The 24,979-nt window shown below is 43.6% G+C and overlaps 1 pseudogene across 1 annotated transcript; it reads left to right on the top strand.

The window, feature by feature from the left end:
- The first annotated feature begins 195 nt into the window (after positions 1-195).
- LOC308529927 (transketolase-like protein 1) lies at positions 196-21,392 on the top strand (annotated as a pseudogene). The gene is made up of 5 exons: positions 196-330; positions 10,607-11,023; positions 11,306-11,736; positions 12,439-13,087; positions 20,947-21,392. The product of its transcript is annotated as a transketolase-like protein 1 (transcript).
- Positions 21,393-24,979: the final 3,587 nt, after the last annotated feature.

A 24,979-nucleotide genomic window follows, 5' to 3' on the forward strand; every position in this document is an offset into this window, starting at 1 on the left:
TCCTGGGAGAAGTAGATGGCCAGGTCCCGGAACGTCACTGCCGCCCTGGACTTGGGCTTCACCCGTGTGGCTGGCATCCTTTCCTCCTCACCGATACCTCGTCTGGGGAGGGGCAGTGCGCAGCGCAGGTGGGGCAGATAAGTACATGGCCGCTCGCCCTGCGCTGCTCAGGTCGAATGGATTGCTCGGGAAGCGATGTCCTGCCGGTCCTGGTTGTTCATGGCCATGCACCCTGAGCTGGAGAAGCACGTTCTTGTCCACAATGTTCTCCGAGGACCTCAGCACGGCTCCATCCTCTCAGGTCGCTTCCCAGCGGCGCCCTCCCACAATGTATTGATCAATATATTTAATATTTTTATACTAAATGTTTCATAAAATGTTCTATATAAATATAAATTTATAGATGCCCAAGAAAAATGAAATCAATTAATTTCCTAGGTTTGTATGGTGGAATATTTGTAAACCATATATGAAATAGTTCTTTAATATGAAATATGCTCCCAGAAATTTTTGTTTTTAAGGGTGATTATACCTGATTAAAACATATGTTGAAAATAATCTCTAAAACAATCAGAAGTTGATTAGTGTGTTATATCAACTTATGAAAAAATCTATTAGCTATGTTCATTTAAAGCAACATTAGTCACTTGACATAATAAAAACAAAGTCGCTTTCACCCTAGTTGGGTTGCTGTGGTTCAGTTGGTTGGAGCATTGTCCTATATACCAAAAGGTATCGGATTTAATTATAGTCAGGGAAGTATCTCTCTCTCCTTTCTTTCAAATCAATAAAAGCATGTCCTTGCGTGAGGATTAAAATTTTTTAAATAAAAATAAATATAAATAAAAACAAAGTCATTTTAATGAAATACTATCACTGGATCCAAGTGTCTTGCTTTGAAAATATCCATTCTTTGTCACTGCATTGATAGCCCTTAAGTGTTTTGTTATTTACCTAGCAGTCTTGTGAGTTTTTTTCTTTTTCTTTTTTTTAAATTTTATTGATTTTTTACAGAGAGTAAGGGAGAGGGATAGAGTTAGAAACATCGATGAGAGAGACACATCGATCAGCTGCCTCCTGCACATCTCCCACTGGGGATGTGCCCGCAACCCAGGTACATGCCCTTGACCGGAATCGAACCTGGGACCTTTCAGTCCGCAGGCCAATGCTCTATCCACTGAAAAGAACAGTTAGGGCTGTTCTTTTTCTTTTTCTTTTTTTTGTTGTTCTTTTTCTTGATAGTCACTAACCTTGTGTACAAAACATTATTGGAGCATAATTATTCAGAGGTTTCATTCATAGAATTATTTCAGTTAAAATACCTTATATTGAATCTTTTGTGCTTACTGGATTGAATCTTTTAACCAGTGTCTAATAAAAAATTCCATTTTTCAGGTATTTTTCACCTGGATATTTAGATACACTTTTGCAGAGTGTGAACAGCTATCAACCACTTAACAAGTAAGCAAAGTTACGTTTTTATACTCGAATTCACAGGAAAAATAGTTATGAATAACAGTTGACAAATAAAGTTCTTTCTAAATATTTAAAGTAAGTACATTCTAAATTTATTCAATGTAAAATATATTTAGATAATATTTCCTAAATTTATGTAATACTTTAAAAATTAGTGGCTTAAATATATGAGAAGCTGTTCATAGTAATTTACACAGGATTTACTCTAAAGGTAGATTTAAAAAGACAAAGTATTTTAAGGCATTTGTTATTATTCTATTAACACCCCCCCCCCACCCCCCCCACCCCCACACACCTCCAACTAGGTACATAAGAAGATGGTATTAAAAATTTCGTACTTATTTTAACCAATTCTTCATAGGCATAGGCAAAGAAAACTGGCCTTGCAAATTCCACAGCAGGTTACAGAAGGGAAATTGTTGAAAGAGGAAACTGATGACAGAAGTACAGAGATTCTAATGTTGGTGAAAGAAATGCATTAAGTGAACACATAGACACTGTGAATAACCTGTCATAGATGACCTTAAGAACTTAGGACACTCCTTTTCATCCCAAGTTTTCTAAGCTCTTTTCTTACGCTACCTAAACTGTTTCTTATCTTTCCTGGCTGGAAAGGATAGAAGGGCAACATTAAGCATTATGCTACTGCAGACATGCTTTCCATTTTCATGGAAAGGTTTCTTAGTCTAGCTCTGCTCATGAATAAACAAGAAAGCAGGCATGCAAAATGGGTAATCAGTATTCCTTTGTCCTAGCTTCACTTCCCCAAGTTTAAAAAGTAATGTTTTCAGAGATTTAAGACAAAATTTGGAAAGAACACCATCAGGCTTAGACTTTACATGCATCTTCTTTACTTAGGGAGCTAAAATGGGGTGACAGGGGGTTTCAATAAAAATTTCAGTAAAAACAGCATTAGAATTGTCCCTTTCATTTTCCCTGTCGAGTGTGCTTCTCACCTCAGGGAATATGTGATGAGATTTAGGAATCTTGGTTAGTTGGCATGTGTGTGTGCTCTTATCTAAAGGGACAGTCTTTACAGTGATCTCCCCCAGAAGACTGGAAAGGAGTGGATGATAACCTGGGAGCACCTAGGCCACAGTAGTTCCAATCTGGCTGGCTTTCAGGTTTCCTTCTCAGACTCTTTTTATTCCTTCTCAAAAGGAACCTACCCATTTCTTTTTGGTATTTTCTAGCTCCATCTCTGTCATCATTTCTTCACAGTGCATAGCTTTTTGCATCTTTTAAACATCATTATATCCAAGATTGTCCATTTCTTTTTTCTTATGTCAGCCAAGGATTGCTTGCAGTTGATTTTTTAATATCTCTTTACACCTATTTTGTTTCCTTGTAATAATTTCTTTGACTTATTGCATAGAAAATTTTAATTTTTATCCCCAATTTTGTAGCTTTTGTTCCTCTTTCCTATCTGCCTGCTTGCCTTATGAGCCTTTTAAGAAACTGAGAAAATAGCCCTAGCTGGTTTGGTTCAGTGGATAGAGCGTTGGCCTACAGACCAAAGGGTCCTGGGTTTGATTCTGGTCAAGGGCACGTACCTTGGTTGCAGGCTTTTTCCCGACCTGGGCTCTGGTTTGGGCACGTGCAGGAGGCAACCAAGTGGTGTGTTTCTCTCACATCAATATTTCTGTCTTTTCCTCTCTCTTCCACTCTCCCTAAAAGTCAATGGAAAAATATCCTCGGGTGAGGATTAACAACAACAACAAAAAGAATCTGAAAAAATAAAGGTAGTTTTCATCTTTTTTACCTTAAGAAATTTTTTTCTTAGATAACCACATTGGTAATGAATAAACTGGTCTATATACTATAAAACCTCCTCTAATGTTATGGGATTAGTGAATTTGCTATTATGTATTTCTTGCCATTGTATGTTGTACTTGAAGGTTTTCATTTCACACATCATTTCATACTTATCAAAGAGAATTAAACTAAGAAAGTAATAAATATTTAATAATGTATGGATGGGTGCTACAAGTCAATCATATGCAATTTGGAAAATTTATACTATGAAATGCTTCCTAACAAAAATCACTTAAAGCACAGAACACTCTATTATGAGACTTTTTCTTTTTTATTTGTGCTAGAGCAAAAATAGTGTCTCTCATTGATGACATTCTGTGATATTTTAACTCAATTTGAATTTTGACAATTCCAATTCTCTGGGCAGACCAACCCTTATCCCCACTGTTCCTCCTCCCCCTGCAGTTTATTTAAAATTCAGCTATTATTAGGATATCTCATTTAGCTGAACAATTTATATTTAGGACTTCGGGAATAGAATTGGTTGAATCTTATCATTGGTTGACCATTATTCATTCAGTTCTCCTGTTGTGAAAATAAATGCCTATCAGTGGTGCCTGAAAGAGATGTTGAAAATCTGAGTTCTAGTCATATTTGTTAAGTAGTAAGGGCGATAATACTCGCTCAACTTACTGATAAGATTCGAGTGAAAATAATCTGCAATGGTGCATATAACAATTTTGTAAACTGTCCCATTCTGTGTAAGCCAATATAGGCAATGACAGTCAAAGACAGATTACTCATTTGGAGCAAAGATAAAGCAATTGGCAGACAAGGTCCCATACTCTTAGATAAGCTGAGTTTATACCAGGTGATTTACGATAAAGAAAAGCTACATTTCCTGCCCTCATGGAGTTTTCTAATATAAACACATTTGCCTGGACACAGGGAGTAAACTATGCACAAGACTCTGAGCACAAATCAGGAATATTTCATTTAGTATAAAAAACAAATGACAACCTTATATTTACAGGAGGTTGACCTGTTTTGCTAACCTTTCCCTCTCACACTACCCGCTTAACGAAAGGATTAAAGATTTGCTTGTTTCTAAACTTGATTTGAGGTTCTGCTTAACATAAACCCTGACCTTAAATTCCTGGGTGAGGCCATCTCCCATCCAAGATATCAAGTTTAAAAACTAACCTTGAAAGAATGAAGGATTTGTCTGTTATGTTTTCAAATCGTCAGCCCTTTTCTTAAGTTCATAAACCCTGACCTTAAATTCCTGGGTGAAGCTATCTCCAACCCAAGATGTCAAGTTTAGAAACTGACCTTGAAAGAATGAAGGATTTATGTGTTGTATTTTCAAATTGCCAGCCCTTTGATTAAGCTAGGTGCTAGCAAATTTTGTGGCTTGTGTATACTCTGGCTTATGTGGCCACAAAATTCACTGTTTAGAAAATATTGATTTGTAGCTATTCTGTTTCAGAGATTAAACAGATCAAATGACAGTCTTAACTATAACTATTGCATTTATCAGTTGTTTAAGGCACTTTGGACTTTCAAAATTTGATTTGTCTATAAAATTATTTTTCTAATAATATAAATACTCTTGTTTTTAAGAGGTCTTGGTAGGCCATAAAGTTAGACACATATTCACTGATAATTGCTTTAAAGAATGATGAGTTTTATTGTTTATAAAAATCAGTACGTTTTTTAAAAATAATTAGTATATATGAAAGGATAAATAAAAAAGCAAAATCAGCACTCCAAATCAACATCCTAGAAAATAATTGTCATTAACAAGTTAATATAATCTCAAGCTCTTCTTTGGGACTTTGCTCAGATAGAAAAAAAATTTTTTTAATATATTTTATTGATTTTTTACAGAGAGGAAGGGAGAGGGATAGAGTTAGAAACATCGATGAGAGAGACACATCGATCAGCTGCCTCCTGCACACCTCCTACTGGGGATGTGTCCACAACCCAGGTACATGCCCTTGACTGGAATCGAACCTGGGACCTTTCAGTCCACAGGCTGACACTCTATCCACTGAGCCAAACCGGTTAGGGCAGACAGAAATTTTTTTAGAAAAGTGTATTCATGCTATACCTGTTATTTTAAAATAAAAAGCGAAAGTTATAGCAGTTTGTTTCACAGAAGATGGAGTTTTCACTTTTTTTTTTTTTAGTGGGTTTAGGGTCTCCTCAATGATAAAATAGGGATTTATATAAAATATGTATAAATGGCTTGCTTTTATTAATGATTGACTAGTATTTGCTATAGAGATTTTAAACTGAGTGCTATTTATGGCTTATCAGTTTTACAGCATTAGATTAAGAATATTATATGAATAATCTATCATCTGCAAGATGATTTGATATAGATATACATTTTAAAAAGCTTTTCACATGCATATAGAATTTGTGGTAATGTAGTCTTATTAAAATATTTGAATAAACATGCATTACTAATTGTACTAATGTATTTTTGATATAAAAATTTCAATTATTTGAGAACTATTATAATCTATATTGGGTTCTCTGTTTTTTAAATTTCTGTAGCATATATAGTTTAAATCATACAAATCTACACTAATAAAAGAAAAATTGTAATTGGTGTACGGTGATACCGTTTTCATTGGCTAATCAGGGCTATATGCAAATTAACTGCCAACTAAGATTGGCAGTTAACTGCCAACTAAGATTGGCAGTTAACTGCCAACTAAGATTGGCAGTTAACTGCCAACAAGATGGCGGCTAATTTGCATATGTAGGCACAATGCAGGGAGGCGAAAGGGAAAGCAGGAAGAAGCCCCCTGCCACTGACAGTGATCAGAAACCCAGGGGGGAGCTAAGAGCTGGGGGGCCGCCTTTGCCCTGCCCCCCAGCCATGATCGGAGAATCAGGCGCCTTTGCCGCCCTGGCCAGTGATAGCAGGAAGTAGGGGTGGAGCCAGCGATGGGAGCTGGGCACGGTCGAAGCTGGCAGTCCCAGGAGCTAGGGGTCCCTTGCCTGGGCCTAAAGCGAAGCCCACGATCGCGGCGCCCCCCGCTGCCACTGCAGGTCCCCGCTGCCCGGGCCGGACGCCTAGGCCAGAGGCATTAGGCCTGGGCAGGGGCGGAGCCTGCAACCGCGGGGAGTTTGGGGTCCCCTGCCCAGGCCTGACACCTCTGCCGGAGGCCTCAGGCCTGGTCAAGGGGCCGATCCGGTGATTGGTGATCGGAGGGTGATGAGGGTCAACTCCTCTGGCCGAGGCATCAGGCCTGGGTGGGGGGCGGAGCTGGGGATTGGGGGGATATGATGGTCCCCTTGCCCAGGCCTGAAGCCTGGGTCAGAGGCGTCAGGCTTGGGCGGGGGGTGGAGCAAGCAATCAGAGGGAGATGGGGGTCCCCGGCCCAGGCATGATTCCTGGGCCAGAGGCCTCAGGCCTGGGCGGGGGCCAGAGCCAGTGATCGGGGGGAGATGGGGGTCCCCTGTCCAAGCCTGACACCTCTGGCGGAGGCGTCAGGCCTGGGCAAGGGGCCGATCAGGCGATCGGAGGGTGATGGGGGTCAACGCCTGAGGGCTCCCAGTATGTGAGAGGGGGCAGGCTGAGCTGAGGGACACTCCCCCCCCCCACCCAGTGCACGAATTTCGTGCACCGGGCCCCTAGTGTAATTATAATGCCAAAGAGAATGTCATCATTCTCCCATTTTTTTCTTTGCTAATTCAAGTATGACCTTTTTCTGGGATGAGTGATATGTGTCCTGCTCTTTAGTCCTTAATGGCATCCAGAACTACACACTGTAGAACAGGCAACAAGTCTCCTTAAATCCCCAGGCCCTAGTTTTCTGAAATATCATCGCGTAGCGCAAGAGGACAGACTCTAGAGTTAGAGACACTGGAATCTCAAAATTACTACAACCTGACTCAGTGGCTTTTGGCTTGTTATTAATAGCACCCATTTCATTGGATCCTGAGGATTAAGCAAGGGTGAGTGAGCATAGGCCCTGACACATAGTAAGCAGTGCCACCACTAGTCTATATGAAATCTTTATGTACATAGATAAAGGTATACAGTCCTTAAGACACTACTTCCATTTGGTAGAAGTTGTAATATTCTATTTTTGTTTGAGCAAGACACTTTACTGCCATCTGCTGGAAAATTTTCTTAATAAATATGCAAATAATGATGTCTACAATGTGAACCACACCCCCTTAGATGTGTCGGCGCCCTTGGGAAATCACAACTGTGCACATAAGTGCTCAATAGATAGTATTTGCTACTCTTCTTCCCACTTTTATAAATGGGGTTTGGAAGAGAATTCCAGATAATGCTATTATTACATGAAACAATTTTAAAAAATCAAGGAGTCAAAGTTAATCTCTATAAAAAAGAATTGTCATTTTATTACAATTTTTTTTTGCACATAAATGGGAAAAATTCAACTCAAACATAGGAGTACCATCACAAAGTAGATTGACTAAATTTGGATTGGGGAGAGTTATTGATAATGGTAACACTCTTCTAGGATAAAGATTTATCACCCTAGGCCCTGGTGGGTTTGGCTCAGTGGATAGAGAGCTGGCCTACAGACTGAAGGGTCCCAGGTTGGATTCCGGTCAAGGGATGATCCCTGGCCCTGTTAAGGGTGCATGTGGGAGGCAATCAATCTGTGTGTCTCTCTCACATGATGTTTCTCTCTCTCTCCCTTCCACTTGCTCTAAAAAAAAAAAAAGAAAATCAATGGAAGGAAAAATATCCTCAGGTGAGGAATAACAAAATCAAACAAACAAAAAAGATTTTATCACCCTAGTAAGGACCTCAGGTGTGAAGATGACTCTTGGAAGCTTGAAGAAATCAACAGCCCACACTAAGTGAAGTGGAAATGCCACAACTGCCACAGCTGACTGGAAAAAGATATCAAATAGCTCATAGGGGTGGGTATGCACTTCAGTATTATAGGGATGGAAAACCCACCAGCTCGCTGTGTCCAGAGAACCCACCATTTACCAAAGTGATAAGGGATGCATTGTCAGGAGGGTAATGATCACTGAGAATTTCAGTGGTGTGGTCTTCTGTGTTCCAGGGTTGACTGGAGGAGACACTGTTACAGAACTGGGTTCCTTAATAGGGATGGCAGGATCCAGAAACATAGGTGCCAGTGACAGAACATAACTGTCAGAAGCAAAGTGTGTGCAATTAACACAATGAGTTGCAAAATTGACATGGCATCCAGGGACCCAATCCATAGAAAGATTAAGAACTCCATGTTTCTAGAGGCAAAATAGATAGGCAGTCAATAAAGGTATCTAATCTAATCTAATAAAAGAGAAACATGGTAATTGGCGTACAACCGCTACCCTTCCCATTGGCTAATCAGGGAGATATGCAAATTAACTGTCAGCCAAGATGGCGGCCGGCAGCCAGGCAGTTTGAAACTAACATGAGGCGTGCTTGCTTCAGTGACGGAGGATTCCAACGTTCCCCGCCTGCCTTGCTGGCCTCTGAGCCTGCAGTTTGAAACATTTTAACAAATATAGAAGCTAAAAAATACCCCAGAAACCAGCTTTCAGTGAGCTGGGATCTCAGAGCTAGAGTCAGAGCTGGAGTTATACATTGTTTCGATTACCTACTTTCAGCAGCGGAGGCCTAAGATCTGGAGCCTCAGAGCTAAAGCTGGCCCAGAATTAAAAAAGAAAAGAAAAAAAGGAGCGGTTGGGAGCTTCCGTCACCCGCCAGCCTGAAAACAGCCCTCAGCCCCTCACCCAGACTGGCCAGGCACCCCAGTGGGGACCCCCACCCTGAAGGGTGTGTGACCAGCTGCAAACAGCCCTCAGCCCCTCACCCAGGCTGGCCAGGCACCCCAGTGGGGACCCCCACCCTGATCCAGGACACCCTTCAGGGCAAACCAGCCAGCCCCACCCATGCACCATGCCTCTATCCTATATAGTAAAAGGGTAATATGCCTCCCAGCACCGGGATCAGCGTGACAGGGGGCAGCGCCCAAACCCCCTGATCGCCCTGCGGCTCTGTGTGTGACAGGGGGTGGGGCCACAACCTCCCTATCCGCCCTGCTCTGTTCGTCACAGGGGAAGGCGCCCCAACCTCCTGATCAGCCCTGCTCTGTGCCTGATATGGGGGAGCTCCCCAACCTCTGATCGCCCTGCGGCTCTGTGTGTGACAGGGTGTGGCACCCCAACCCCCTGATCGGCCCTGCTCTGTGTGTGACAGGGTGCGGCACCCCAACCCCCTGATCGGCCCTGCTCTGTGTGTGACAGGGTGCGGTGCCCCAACCCCCCCCCCCCCATGGGCCCTGCTCTGTGTGTGACAGGGTAGAGCAATAACCTCCCCATTGGCCCTGCCCTGAGTGTGAGAGTGGTGGCGCCCCAACCCCCTGACCCGCCCTGCTCTGTGTGTGACAGGGGGTAATGCCCCAACTCCCCTATCGGCCTTACTCTCTGAGTGACAGCGGGGAGCTCCTCAACCCCCTGATGGGCCCTGCTCTGTGCGTAACAGGGGGCAGCGCCCCAACCCCCTGATTGGCCCTGCTCTGTGCGTGACAGGGGGGTGGCGCTGCAACCTCCCTCCCCATCGACCCTGCCTTGAGTGTGACAGGGGGCAGCGCCACAAACCCCCAATTGGCCCTACCCTGAGTGTGACTGGGGGTGGCATCGCAACCTCCCGATCTGCCCTGCTCTGTGCATGACGGGGCGGTGCCCCAACTCCCCAATAGGCCCTGCTCTGAGCCCGACCAGGGGCTGCACCTAGGGATTGGGCCTGCCCTCTGCCACCTGGGAGCAGGCCTAAGCCTGCAGGTCGTTATCTCCCGAGGGGTCCCAGACTGTGAGAGGGCACAGGCCAGGCTGAGGGGCCCCTCCTTCCCCCTGAGTGCACAAATTTGTGTGCACCGGGCCTCTAGTCAATTTATAAAATAAAAAAAAATCTAGAATGGATGGTCAGGAAGCTAAGGGCAGCTTCCACAATACAAGTCACAGTAACTGGCCTACTTTCCAGACCCGAGTCAATTCTCAGATTGGAACCCACTGACTGAAGGGAGGCTGGTGCCAATGAGAATGGAGCCTGAAAGACTCTATTAAGTGTATTCAGGATATTGTTTCAATCCTTTTACCAGGTGACAGAGTTTATAAAAGTCTGGCTCTGCAGCAGTTCTAGGCACCAGTGCAAGCAGCCCTGCCATATCACTCAGCAGATTCCATGGTATTAAAGGGATCTGTGCTTCAAAAAGATTCACGTTTTCTTTTCAGACTCTGACGGGGTAGCAGTGATGACCCACAGTGAGGTGAGCATAGCCGTGGCTGAGGAAGACAAACCCTATGCAAATGCTGTGCAGGTGTTTCGGGACCTGGCCTGCGCATCCAACTCCATCAGGACCAAGTGGCCTCGAGTTCCGGTCACCCACATCGTGCAGCAGTGCTGCTCAGATCATGTCCGTGCTGTCCTGCCACATCATGAAATAGGGACAGGAGGACCGAGAGAACCTGAAAAACAGTCAATGCATCCTTTGCTGGCTACTCCCGTTTGTTGATGTGGCAATTTGGATGGCAAGGACCAGGATTGGGGACTGCCTGCAGCATGGTATATAATGGCAGATATTTTGACAATGCTAGCTATAGGTGTTCTGTCTCTTGGGAGATGGCGAGTCTTGGGAAAACTCCATCGGGAGGCACTGGCTTTCAGTTCTCACTACAATCTGGATGATCCATGGCCATCTTCCACAGTGGCGTCTTGCCTGTCGAGAACTGCATAGACATCCATCAGAAGCGCTGTGAAGCCTTTGGGAATACAGTGGGGCCTTGACTTACGAGTGTCTCGACTAACGAGTTTTTTGAGATACGAGCAGTCTCTCGGCCGATTTTTTGCTTTGAGTTGCGAGCCAAAATTCGGGTTACAAGCCAGCTTCAGATACCCCACCGCTAGTTGGCGCAGCGAACGTCACAGTGAACGCCACAACATCAGCCCAGCATCACGTGTCTTACTCGTTCACTTTATGATTTGACATAGGAGTAATTTGAGTTACGAGCTCCGTCACGGAACGAATTAAACTCGTAAGTCAAGGCCCCACTGTACTTAAGTGATGGATGGCCCTGATGTGGAGGTGCTGTGTATGGTTTTCTGACAAGCAACTCAAGTGAAAAACAAGCCCACTGCTGTAACTGCCAAGACCTTCAAGGGCCAGGGCACTCCAAGCCTCAAGGATGCAGAAAATTGGCATGGAAAGCCAATGACAACAGAAAGAGCAGATGCAATTATCACACTAATTGAGAGCCAGATAGAGACCTACAGACAGCTTGAACCAAAGCCCCCTGTTGAAGACTCACCTAAAATCAACATCACAGACATAGAGATGACCTCTCTGCCTGCTTGAAAGTCGCTGACAAGGTAGCTACTCACAAAGCATGTGGTTTGGCTCTGGCTAAGCTGGGCCATGCAAATGATAGAGTCATTGTGCTGGACAGTGACACCAAGAACTCCACCTTCTCCAAGATATTCAAGAAGGAGCACCAGGGTTAAAAATGAAACTCCCATTTGACCCAGTGATCCCACTTCTAGGAATATATCCCAAGAAGCCAGAAACACCAATCAGAAAGGATATATGCACTCCTATGTTCATAGCAGCACAATTTACCATAGCTAAGATTTGGAAACAGCCTAAGTGCCCATCAGCAGATGAGTGGATTAAAAACTGTGGTACACAATGAAATACTGTGCTGCTGTAAAAAAGAAGGAATTTTACCATTTGCAACAGCATGGATGGAACTGGAAAGCATTATGCTAAGTGAAATAACCCAGTCAATGAAATAAAAATACCACATGATCTCACTCATTTATGGCTAATAAAGACCATTATAGACTGATGAACAAAAATAGATACAGAGGCAGAGCAGCATCGAACAGACTGTCAAACTACAGCGGGAAGGCCGGGGAGGATTGGGGTGGGGGGGGTAAGAGATCAACCAAAGGACTTGTATGCATGCATATAAGCATAACCAATGGACGCAAGACACTGGGGGGTAGGGGAGGCCGGGGGAAGGTCAAGGGGCAAAAAAAGGAGACATATGTACTACTCTTTATAATACTTTAAGCAATAAAACAAAATTTTTTTAAAAAAGAAGCACCAGGAATGCCTCATCAAATGTTTTATTGACAAGCAAAAAATGGTTAACGTGGTGAATGCCATCTGTGGTGAGACCATTGTTTAGCACCTTCGCTGCCTTTTTAACCCGAGCATTTGATCGGGTCTGGGTTGGAACCATCTCTCATACCAACATCCACATTATTGGGTCCCACTGCGGGCTATCCATTAGTGATGGTCCTGGAGGATTTGGTCATGTTCTGAGCAGTTCCCACCTGCACCATTTTCTATCAAGTGATGCAGACTGACAGAGCATGCTGTGGTCCTGGTGGCCAATACCAATGGGATATGCTACATTCAGACCAATGGACCCAAAACTGAGGTTATTTACACCCCACAAGAAAGTTTTGAGATTTGACAGGCCAGAGTCATTAGCCAGAGTGTCAACAATAAGGCCAGTCATTGGAGTTACTCTGCATAAAGTCTTAGCAATTGTTGATGATCTTTCCAAACAAAATATCCAGCGACATGTGTACCATTAAATCCCTGGATGCTGACATCATCATCTCTAAAGCAAAATGCACAGATGGCCAAATATCACAATAGGGATCACCACCCAGAAGGTGGCATTGGGGAGGTCTGTTCAACTGCTTCTATGGAGCCTGGCATTCTGGTCCATGGGCTGGCAGTGCAAGGAGTTCCTCTAAGTGGGAAGTCTAGTGAACTCCTGGATATGTTTGGAATTAGTGCCAAACACATTATAGTGGCTATGAAATGTATGTTAACAAACTAAAATACTGTTGACATCTCTACATTTATGCCTGTTAAACCATCATTTAAATCTATAATGTGTGTTCTTTGTTGTTCTTGAAAGCAAAGCAAGTTAACTACCTTCCAGTTAAGTCATAACTACATATACAAGTATAACTCTCATCTTTAAGTAATTAAAGTAGGTTATAAGATTTTAAGTGACAGAAGAGCTAACAAAACAACCACATAAAGTTTTATGATGAGACTATAGATATCTGGGCTGGGGATCAACATAGGGTTGCAGTTTCTTAAATGTGGGTATTTTCCTCCTAAGTAAAGAAGATGTGAACTGTAGACTGCAACTACCTGGGTTATGCAGCACTATAGCGCCATGCTGTATGTACTGTTGTCCCAGGTTGAGAATTTATGTGCTGACATCCTGCCTGCAGCTTCCTGGGTACCATGTAACTGCAGATGCCCTGGAATTTATCACCCTCTAATGGTGTGTGAAGCAGCCGTGAAAGCTCTTAGATTGTCCTCTGCTGCTTGAGGTGACTAGTTTGAAGAGAAGATACTAGTTCTAGTCTCCACACTGCACTCTTTTGTGAGGTCTCAATGTCTCATTTGCCTGATGATCAGACCAAACTGTTAGCTCAATTATATTCATCTACTAGTTAAAGTTAATGAAGCATTTTTAAAAAATTCCAATGTAGAGTAATCCACTAGGCAAACCACAAAATGCCACGTGTGGGCGCACATGTACAGTGCGATTGAAACTTCGTGGCCCATGTGCACAAGTTGGTATTTTGTGGAAGAGCCAGTATTTTGTGGAAGAGCCACACTGAATGGGCCAAAGAGACACATGTGGCTTGCGAGCCGCAGTTTGCTGACCACAGCACTAGGAGAACCATAGCAAGGTCATACCATATCTAGTAAAGATCTATACACCATTCAAACAGATGTTCTTACGGACTAATAGTCCTTGGTTGAGATGGAGTATCTGACCATGGGACATAAAGTAACTTTGCAGCCAGAGATAACCATCATGAGCTGGGTTCTGTCAGATCCAGCAAGTCCTAAATTGGGTGGGCCCAGCAGCAATCCATCACAAAATGGATGTTGACAGATACAAGACTGGCCATGAGTAGGGCCAATGGACACAATAAAGTTGCATCAGCTGATGGCCCAGATCCCCATGTCATCTTGCCCCTATTGTGCTGGTGTTTACAACTCTGTGTGATCTGCCTAGACCAGAGTGGTTGCTAGCTGAGACTGAGGCAAATCTACAATTGGTGGTAGAGAAGGGCACAAAGCCCCAATTACTTCAAGCTTGAGATCCACTGCAGCTGCAGCAACTGTAGTTTTCCCACTAACTTTCTTTTGTTTCCTCGGCAATAAAGACCAACCAGAGTCCCGGGGTTGCTGGTGACTAGGTGGCAGGACTTACTGTAAGAAGCAAGTGGATCTGAGCATCACAAGGGCTGAACTGTAACAGATACTCTGATGCTCCACGTATGCGTATCTCCTCTTCAGGCCCAGGGCCAAGGCGCCCATCCTCCAGCTGCTGCTATTTTCTAGTCAGAACTTTTATAGCCTTACCACAGATATAAACTGAGTTAAATCCTCAACCCACAACTAGAATGAACCTTAATAATTTGCTAAACCTTAAAATTAACACCTTAAGTTGAACTAAAAAAAGTAAAAACTCTTAGGCAACTAGTCCAAATTGGAATCAAACCAAGCCATAACATCAGGTTTTCTCAGATCTAAACCCAACCGAAGTGCCAGACACTTTGCACATATAGCCCTGGGTAGACTCTCTGTGGCCTTAGCAGCTCTTGCTAATTAGAAGCACCTGACTTTCCCCCAGCAGTTTAGCACGTAAATGTCTTCCAAAGTGTGCTCCCACCTGAGGTTAAGGAAATTGGCTAGAATTTTAAAATTTTAACTTGCACTTAGTTATCTATTTGGTTCAGATGGGGAAGAAAATATGAGTTATTTTTCAAAAATTAATTCCATACCCCCCCAGCATCATACTCTCCAAGTCACATCATAAAAATAAGTGACACCTGGCTGTGGTTAATTGTGAAGCAAATCTCAGTTCTCACCTAATTCTCTAAATATAAGGAGTGAAATCTTAACCTCATTAACAATGAGATTGCCTCACAACTCAGACATAATCCTTGGGCTTCTCATTCCAAGAGGGTGGGGGAGGGAGCTCTTGCATTGTTGCTCACACAAGAGATAACAGGTCTGGGTTTATGCCCCATGAGGGCAGGAGCCACGCATCTTCGTATTCAGTACATCACTTAGCACTGTTGCCTGGCACTCAGCCTACGATCAATAAATAGTGATTGAATGAATGAATGAGGCTGCAGAGGTCCACAAACCAGCCTGCTTGTTGGCACGCTTTGAGGGGACTTTGGCCAGGACATTTTGAAAATGTAGCTCAACCAAGCAAGAATGGGCTCTTTTCAAGTTCTATTCTGTCAAGACTGCTGCCACTTTGTTCACACTTGGCATCGAAATCTAGCTGTGCTGCCAGCCACATCCACTGAACTCAAGTTAGCAGTACCTGAAATAGCTGTTCTTAGGACTTTAAAATGGTAGCAAAAAGAACCAGGTTCAAAGGAATGAACCCACACTATAGGATGATTTTTAGAGTTTATTAAACAGTATGAGCTTGAATACATATAATAAGAGAGAGGAAGAGGGAGAGAGAAAGGAAAGGAAAAGGAAAGGGAGAGGGAGAGGGAGAGGGAGAGGGAGAGAGAGAGAGAGAGAGAGAGAGAGAGAGAGAGAGAGAGAGAAAGAGAGAGAGGGAGAGAGAATCAGGTTTTCCTGGGAATTTTGGGTGTTACACAGAGAGCCAGTGACCGGAAGTTGCTAGCTAAGTTGTCAATGACAGCTCTATAGAGGAATTAGTGGATTTTAGCTTCTGAGGTCCTGAGAACTGCCATGGTCCAGTTCTCCCTGAGGAATGTTTGGTTGTTCAACTTTCTTGGGTTCCATGAGCTACCCGAGTATCTTTCCAGCAATTTCATTTTTACTTAAATTTTATCCTATTGGTTTCTGTTATTTGCAAGAGAAGAAAAGCATTTTAGAGGAAGAATGGTCGTGTCGCTGAGGAAGTGGTGAGGTGTGGGAAGGAAAGCTGAAAGGAGAGCTGGGGTGAAGGCTCTGAAAACAATCACCTTTCTACAGAGTCTGTATGGACCAGAGGCTGCCAACTGCCGACTGGAGCTCAGCAGAGGGCTGCCAGGGGCCTCTCTGAGTAGGTAAGATTGGTTTTTAAATATTCATTTCAAAAGCTGAATGTTTTCTTTGCCCTCTTCTCTGCTTGGGAAATCTCCCCTACAGTTCTGGCCGCAACCACTTGTTTTGAATCTCCCTCCCTCAGCTTTTCTTTATCCTCCAAGGTGCTAACTAACTACCAATAAAAGGGCTACCTGGTCTTCTCTTTGATTCCAAGATGTTTCTTTGAATTATTAGCCTTTTTATTGAGCCCACGGAAGGAATTCAAACAGTGACTAATCCTTGCCCCTTTTCTTTCTCTTCCCAAGTATCTCATTGTGAGAATGTGGAAAGCAAATCCTGCCTCTGCTTCAAGCTATCTACTTAGATGAATTTATTGGATGCTAATTGAAAGAAAAGGCTAAACTAGGAAAAGGAAGAGTTGTGAGTTTAAGAAAACTACACCAAATTTATGAGGGAGGAGGGAAGGAAAAGAGGAATTTAGACATTTATTTGTAACATGTCTTACTGACAGTTAAATACAGTGGTTTGCTCTGTTTCTGCCACTTGAGGGTTATTTAATTAAATTCATGCCTAGGATGCTAACCAGCTCCACATCTAAAATAATTGCTTCTCTGTTGGTGAGATGTAAAGCCAGGATTGATTTTCCCCTGGCCAATAGCTCTTCTTTTCTGAGTCATGAATGTCATCTCCACTCTCCTCCCCACGTAATTTGATCTCTGTATTTGATCGCTATTTAGTAGTACACTTCGATAAACAGATGTCTCAGTAATTAAAATCCCATATGGGCAGACTCATCAGTGAGTTACATCTACTTAATAGTCAGCTTAGAAGACTTTTCACCCTTGGCTCTTCTCTTGTCTTGGTGTCATATGTCACTGGACTTTAGCAGGATTGAAATATTAGAGTTCAAACTTGTGTTTGTTTTCCTGCAACTCTCTTTTCATTTTCTGACTACATTTTCCTCACAAAGCCCTGATCTCTTTCTCCTTTAACTCACCTGGATTTTCTGTACAGTTTGCCACCAGCATTCAAATTCTCATTGGATGAATCATTCTATTTTTCATTCATGCCAGCACCCGCAATAATAAAAATAATAATAAAATCAGAACAGTGTTGTTAGAACCATGGATTAAGAGTGACTTTTATTTTTTTTCCCTGAGGCGTAACCAAATATTTCAATCTGAATGGTCCCCGATTTTTTCTTTTTAACTATTTGAGATCAAATACAGGTCACTGAAGGATTTTGATAGCAACAAATTATAGAAAGAAAGAAAGCATGTTTGGAGTAGGAAAGGGAAGTTAAAGTTAGAAAAGGCTTAGTTATGGAATTTACTCACTTTTGAGAGAGGATTTAGATGGAAATATATTAAAATGTTTATACCTAAAGAGATAATGTTCTTATGATAAATCTTATGATACCGATATTCCATTACATAAACTTGAGGTTAATGCTGTAACTTATAGTAATAAAAGAATTTCCCTTGCAGTTGATGATGCATACTGATTTTAAGAACATTTAAAATAAGTAGATTATATATATATTTTTCTGATACCTATCAATTCAGACTTGAACAAAGATCGGATAAATGAGTGGGCAACAGTCATATAGCAAAAGGATTCGTTATTTTCCTACTTTTAAATGGATGGAGGTCCACTGCATTTAACATAGATCCTTTTATATAAATTTCTCAGAACAAGTATGTTTCCTGTGAATTCCTTTGAATTCACAATTTATTATGAAATAAAAAAATAATATTATGAAAAAGCAAACAACAAGTTCAGAAGTTAACTAGTACTATTTTAATTTTATGGAAGTAAATTCTAAAAGTGTGTAAACTTTATTATCTTGATTGTATTTCAAAACTAGGTGAAAATCCTTGTGGAATGAGAGCTTCATTTTGGTGGTTTAGACATTTCTAGCCTTGTTATCTAAACTAACAAAGGCCAGGTAAATAAACAGAGATATAAATTTAACAACAGTCTTCTTAGATAAACAATGACAGGGATGAGGAGTTAATATTTCAGGAAGGTAGCCTCTGAGTTCAACATGATGGGAATGCTGGGAATGTGTTGTTTTTCAGAGCTTATCATCTAGCTTCATTACAGACCTGATGGCTCCTGAGCTGGAATAATTTTCACTCTCACCAAGCTCAGGATAACCCAGCCGTGGGCCGGATCCGGCCCGTTTGAAATGAATAAAACTATTGAAAAAAAAGCCCGTACCCTTTTATGTAATGATGTTTACTTTGAATTTATATTAGTTCACACAAACACTCCATCCATGCTTTTGTTCCGGCCCTCCGGTCCAGTTTAAGAACCCAATGTGGCCCTCGAGTCAAAAAGTTTGCCCACCCCTGGGATAACTTCTTCTTGTCTGTTTCCAGCTTTCTTCCCCTCCATGCCGCTTGTGGTTAATCCACTTTAGTTCAGGGCACATCTTTCTCTGACCCAAGCCTTTAAGCCTTGTTTTCTCCCCATTCATTCCTTATCACATGTTCATCCATGCTCTGCTGTCAGCTTCTTTCAGGTCACTAAATAAAAAATTTAAAAAAATTACTAATTCCCATAACCCATTTTTGGCTTCCCACTGCCTTAGTGTAAGTTGGGGAGAATATTTCCTGACCTCCTCACAAAATTGTGAAGGTCAAAGGTGCTCTTGTGGATGAAAGGGCTTTCTTTGTATATGGTGACATGTGACCAAGGAGTTTGGGCTCCAGCTCCAAGTATCTGGCTCAAATATAGCTTCTAGCATTTTCCTATCTGTCTGAACTTCAACAAACTATGTAACTTTTCTGTTTTTTGGTTTCCTAACGTGGAAAACAGAGGTCATAAAAGCACCTAAATCCTGGGTGATGGTTGTTTCGTGATGGTTACATGAGATCATTCATGCATATTATAATGTCAGAACACGCTTAGAACAGTCCCCATGGTAAGTCCCAATAAGTGCTAGCACAATCCCATTGAGGTTAGCCAGCTTCCTCACAGCCTCATGTCTCTCCAGCCTCTGGGGCCTGTTCTCATTTGGGCATTTCAGAAAGCTAGGCTGTATTCCTCAGGTGTGGTCTGTGACAGCTAAGGATGGGAGTGGGGTGTAAGAGTCCTGGCTGAGGATTGGCAGGTACTTAAAAAAAATAAATGTTTTTTGTTGACTTTAGAGAGAGAGAGAGAGAGAGAGAGAGAGAGAGAGAGGGGGGGGGGGGAAGGGAGAGGGAGGGAGAGAGAGAGAAACATCGATGGGAATTGACTGACTGCTTTCTGCATGCTCCCTACTGGGGATTGAGCCCACAACCCCAGCATGTGCCCTGATTGAAGTCAAACTGGTGACCGGTGCATTGAGCCACACCAGTACTTTTAACAGTTGTCTCTATATTGTGTTTACTCTTCATAGCTTCCTCTGGTGATGACTTTATTTTGGATAAATTATGTTGCTATTCCAGTTTGTATTTAAAGTCACAAAAATATGTACTTTCTACTCTAGAAAATGGGGATAGTAAGAATACCTACCCCTGGGCTTACAATGAGCTAAATCAAGTGAACCTCTTCCAGAGGATCCAGGAAAGCACAATATTCTAGGGATGCTTTTGAAAAAGAAATTGAAGAAAAAGGAATTTGTAATACAAATATCATCTTGTACACATGAAATGAGGTAGAAACAAACAAAACAAAGCATACAGACAACAAAAACCTAGCATTCTAAAAGGGGACAAATGATTCTTCCAAATGAATGCTCTTCTTCAAAGTGGTTCCTTCTGAGTTTATGTCCACAATACAATGCTGCTGTTGCCTAAAAAGTGTTGGAATTTCTTCTTTGAAAAGACTCTTAAGGACCTTGAGGCAAATACTGACATTTTATTATATTTATGCAAATATCTACTTTGCAATTTATTCAATATTGTTTATAATTTTTTGACATACATATGCTTATGGAGATATACCTGTGTGATTTCTTCCATTGTTTTGTGGTTCTTTCCCACCCAAGATTCACTTAAATCTTCATTTATATTTCCTTTTAGTTCTTTCACAGTTTCATTTTCACATTTGCCTCTTTAATCTATCTGGAATGTATTTCAGTATATACTACAAAGTGAGCATCTGATCTGTCTTTTTTTTTTTCTCTCCCAAATGATTGCCTGGTTTTCCTGGTACTAGTTATTGAATAATCCATATCCTCTTTATTGGTGATGCTTCTTCATTTATTGGTATGTTGAATTTTCTTTCACATAATGTCACTGGACTTTAGCAGGATTGAAATATTAGAGTTCAAACTTGTGTTTGTTTTCCTGCAACTCTCTTTTCATTTTCTGACTACATTTTCCTCACAAAGCCCTGATCTCTGAATATATCTATTCTGAAATATTAGTCTATCAATCTTTTTTTAGAAATTCAAAATAATTGTAATTATTGTGGGTTTATTATATCAGGTACAGTGAAACTCTGTTATTACTCTTCTGTTACAAAGCTATTCTGGCTAGTCTCTCCTGTTTTTCAGGAGAAAATTAGTTTTTCAACATAAAAAGAATCCCATTGGAATTTTGGTTAAAATCACAAATAAAAGATAGATGTATCTCAGAGCATAACAGATTTTTCAATTTATTAAAATTTTTTTTGGCTTTTCCCCACCTGCCAGTAAGGTGCTTGGTCCTCCCAAGGAAGCTAAGGCCAAACTGGGGTGAGGCTCACTTCGTCCAGCGACTAGCACCGCTCTCCTTCCACAGGGGCAGCGCTCACTCAGCCCACACCACTGCCTCCATCGCGGAGCTCGCCTGCATCTACTTGGCCCTTATCCTGCACGACCATGAAGTGCTGGTGATGGAGAATAAGATCAATGCCCTCATTAAAGCAGTTGGTGTAAATGCTGAACCTTTCGGTCCAGGCTTGTTTGCAAAAGGTCTGGCCAATGTCAACATGGGGAGTCTCATCTGCAATGTAAGGCTGGTGGACCTGCCCCAGCAGCTAGTGCTGCACCAGCAGGAAGTCCTGCCCCCTCCACCACTGTGCCCAGCTGAGGAGAAGAGAGTGGAAGCAAAGAAAGAGGAGTCTGATGCTGACATGGACTTTGTTCTTTTTGACTAAACCTCTTTTGTAACACATTCAATAAAAAGCTGAACTCTGTTAAAAAAATATTTTTGTTCTCCTGGTTTTTTTCCATTTTATTTTTGTATAGATCCCTTCCAGTTCTTGCCAATATTATTTATATGTGAATAGATTTTAATATGTATTATTTCCCAACAAGTTATTATTGGGTCGCTGGAAAAGTTATTGATTTTTAAGATAATTTTATAATAGCTTTCCAATCAGGTCTCTTGAGTTTTTTAGGCAAAAATATGATCTGCAAATAAAGACAGCTTTGCCCTAGGCTGTTTAGTTCAGTGGATAGAGTGTGGCCTGTGGACTGAAGGATCCTAGGTTCAGTTCTCATCAAGGGCACATGCCGGGGTTGCAGGCTCGATCCCCAGTGGGGGGCATGCAGGAGGTAACCAATCAATGATTCTCTTTCACCATTGATATTTCTATCTCTGTCTCCCTCTCCTTTCCTCTCTGAAATCAATAAAAATATATTTTTTAAAAAGACAGTTTTTCCTTGGCTTTTCAATATTTTAGCTATTATTCCTGTTTTTTTTTTATCTTATTACAGAATTATTTCAGCACAATTTTAAAGATAGCAGGCAATCTGTGGCAAAAAAATATATATAAGAGAGAGAATAGCAGGCATCCTTATACCCAATTTTAATAATTCCTCCACTGCCATATCATTAAGTATGGAAATTTAAAAATATACCCCAAAGTAGGTTGAATAGTAAGGTGAACCCATCATCTACCTCAACAATTGTCAATTTTTTTGCATATACTTTTTATGGGATTATAAATTAATCTATCCTTTTGTATGCTAATTTGGAAATATCTATCTATCAAAAAATAGATCCAGCAATTCCATTGCTAGGCATTAATCCTACAAGTACACCAGCCCCTCTAGGCAAAGATATTCAAGAATGCTCCGTGTAACTGTATATAACTTCAGAAAACTAGAAAATAGCCTAAATATCCCTAATAGGTGAGTAGAAAGTGGTGCATTCATATAATAGTACTCAGCTGTCATGAAAAATTTTGGTAGATTTATGTGCTGATGTGCGAAGATGTCAAAGTTACTTATACAATGGAAAAGGCAAGTACAAGATGAATAGTATGATTCCATTTGTTGTTTTTCAAAGGAGACAGTCATATGCTTTTATGTGCATGGAAAAATTCTGGAAGGATATGTAAGAAACAATAGAGGTTACCTTTGGGAGGAAGAATGAAGAGTGGTTATGGGAGGTTGAAGAATTAACTTTATATCTTCCCCTCTTCCTAACAGTTTGGCTGTCTTACCATTATTATTATTATTATTCTAGAGGCCCAGTGCACAAAATTCGTGCACGTGTGTGTGTGTGTGTGTGTGTGTGTGTGTGTCCCTCAGCCCGGCCTGCACCCTCTCCAATCTGGGATCCCTCTCACAATCCAGGACGGCTGGTTCCCAAACGCTCGCCTGCCTGCCTGCCTGATCACCCCAAACCACTCCCCTGCCAGCTCGATTGCCCCTAACTGCCCTCCCCTGCAGGTCTGGTCCCTTCCAACTGCCCTCCCCTGCAGGCCTGGGTCCCCCCAACTGCCCTCCCCTGCCAGCCTGGGTCCCCCCAACTGCCCTCCCCTGCAGGCCTGGGTCCCTCCCAACTGCCCTCCCCTGCAGGCCTGGGTCCCTCCCAACTGCCCTCCCCTGCCATCCTGGGTCCCCCCAACTGCCTTCCCCTGCAGGCCTGGGTCCCTCCCAACTGCCCTCCCCTGCCATCCTGGGTCCCCCCAACTGCCTTCCCCTGCAGGCCTGAGTCCCCCCAACTGCCCTCCCCTGCAGGCCTGGGTCCCCCCAACTGCCCTCCCCTGCAGGCCTGGGTCCCTCCCAACTGCCCTCCCCTGCAGGCCTGGGTCCCTCCCAACTGCCCTCCCCTGCCATCCTGGGTCCCCCCAACTGCCTTCCCCTGCAGGCCTGGGTCCCTCCCAACTGCCCTCCCCTGCAGGCCTGGGTCCCTTCCAACTGCCCTCCCCTGCAGGCCTGGGTCCCCCCAACTGCCCTCCCCGGCAGGCCTGGGTCCCCCCAACTGCCCTCCCCTGCAGGCCTGGGTCCCTCCCAACTGCCCTCCCCTGCCATCCTGGGTCCCCCCAACTGCCTTCCCCTGCAGGCCTGGGTCCCTCCCAACTGCCCTCCCCTGCCATCCTGGGTCCCCCCAACTGCCTTCCCCTGCAGGCCTGGGTCCCTCCCAACTGCCCTCCCCTGCCATCCTGGGTCCCCCCAACTGCCTTCCCCTGCAGGCCTGAGTCCCCCCAACTGCCCTCCCCTGCAGGCCTGGGTCCCCCCAACTGCCCTCCCCTGCAGGCCTGGGTCCCTCCCAACTGCCCTCCCCTGCAGGCCTGGGTCCCTCCCAACTGCCCTCCCCTGCAGGCCTGGGTCCCTTCCAACTGCCCTCCCCTGCAGGCCTGGGTCCCCCCAACTGCCCTCCCCGGCAGGCCTGGGTCCCCCTAACTGTCCTCCCCTGCAGGCCTGGGTCCCCCCAACTGCCCTCCCCTGCAGGCTTGGGTCCCTCCCAACTGTTCTCCCCTGCAGGCCTGGGTCCCCCCAACTGCCTTCCCCTGCAGGCCTGGGTCCCCCCAACTGCCTTCCCCTGCAGGCCTGAGTCCCCCCAACTGCCTTCCCCTGCAGGCCTGGGTACCCCCAACTGCCCTCCCCTGCAGGCCTGGGTCCCCCCAACTGCCCTCCCCTGCAGGCCTGGGTCCCACCAACTGCCTTCCCCTGCAGGCCTGGGTCCCCCCAACTTCCCCCCCCTGCAGGCCTGGGTCCCCCCAACTGCCCTTTCCTGCAGGCCTGGGTCCCCCCAACTGCCCTCCCCTGCCAGCCTGGGTCCCTCCCAACTGTCCTCCCCTGCAGGCCTGATTGCCCACAACTGCCCTCCCCTGCTGGCCATCTTGTGTGTTGGAGTGATGGTCAGTTTGCATATTACCTCTTCATTATATAGGATATGCATGTAAGTTCTTTGGTTAATCTCTTCCCCCTCTCCCTAACCCCCATCCCTATGAGATTCACCAGTCTGTTCCATGTTTCCAAGCCACTGGTCCTATTTTATTCATAATTTTATTGTGTTTATTAGATTCCACATATAAGTGAGATCATGTGATATTTGTCTTTCTCTGGCTGGCTTATTTCGATAGCAGAATTGTGGGGAAGCACAGGACTTGGTTGGATTGTTTGTAAGGAGGATTCTCTGAAAGGTCGGGGACCTCTGAGGGGAACTTGCTGAAGGTGGCAGCCCCTACCTTGACTTTTCCAAACAAATCTGATCCCCCGGGTGTTTTACTAGAATCTTTATGTTTAGACTTCAAAATGTCCTTGTAGAAGCACATGCTTTCTCAAGGATACTTTCCCTGCTGATTGTATCTAGAGGTTAATTTTAGTTCAAGCTGTTGGGACAATAAAAGCCTCAGAAGGCAGGCGAACAGGACTGCTTTTTACTTCTAAAGTAAAAGAGTCGCTTAGCCCTCTCTTTCACAGAACCATGTATCAGAGCAATCTGTTCATCGTCGCTCAGGGTCTGCCAGTCAGCCCTGGCACAGAATCATCTCCAGGTCCCTCCACG

This window comes from Myotis nattereri (genome assembly GCF_964212035.1).
Source record: "Myotis nattereri genome assembly, chromosome: 1".
NCBI lineage: Eukaryota > Metazoa > Chordata > Mammalia > Chiroptera > Vespertilionidae > Myotis > Myotis nattereri.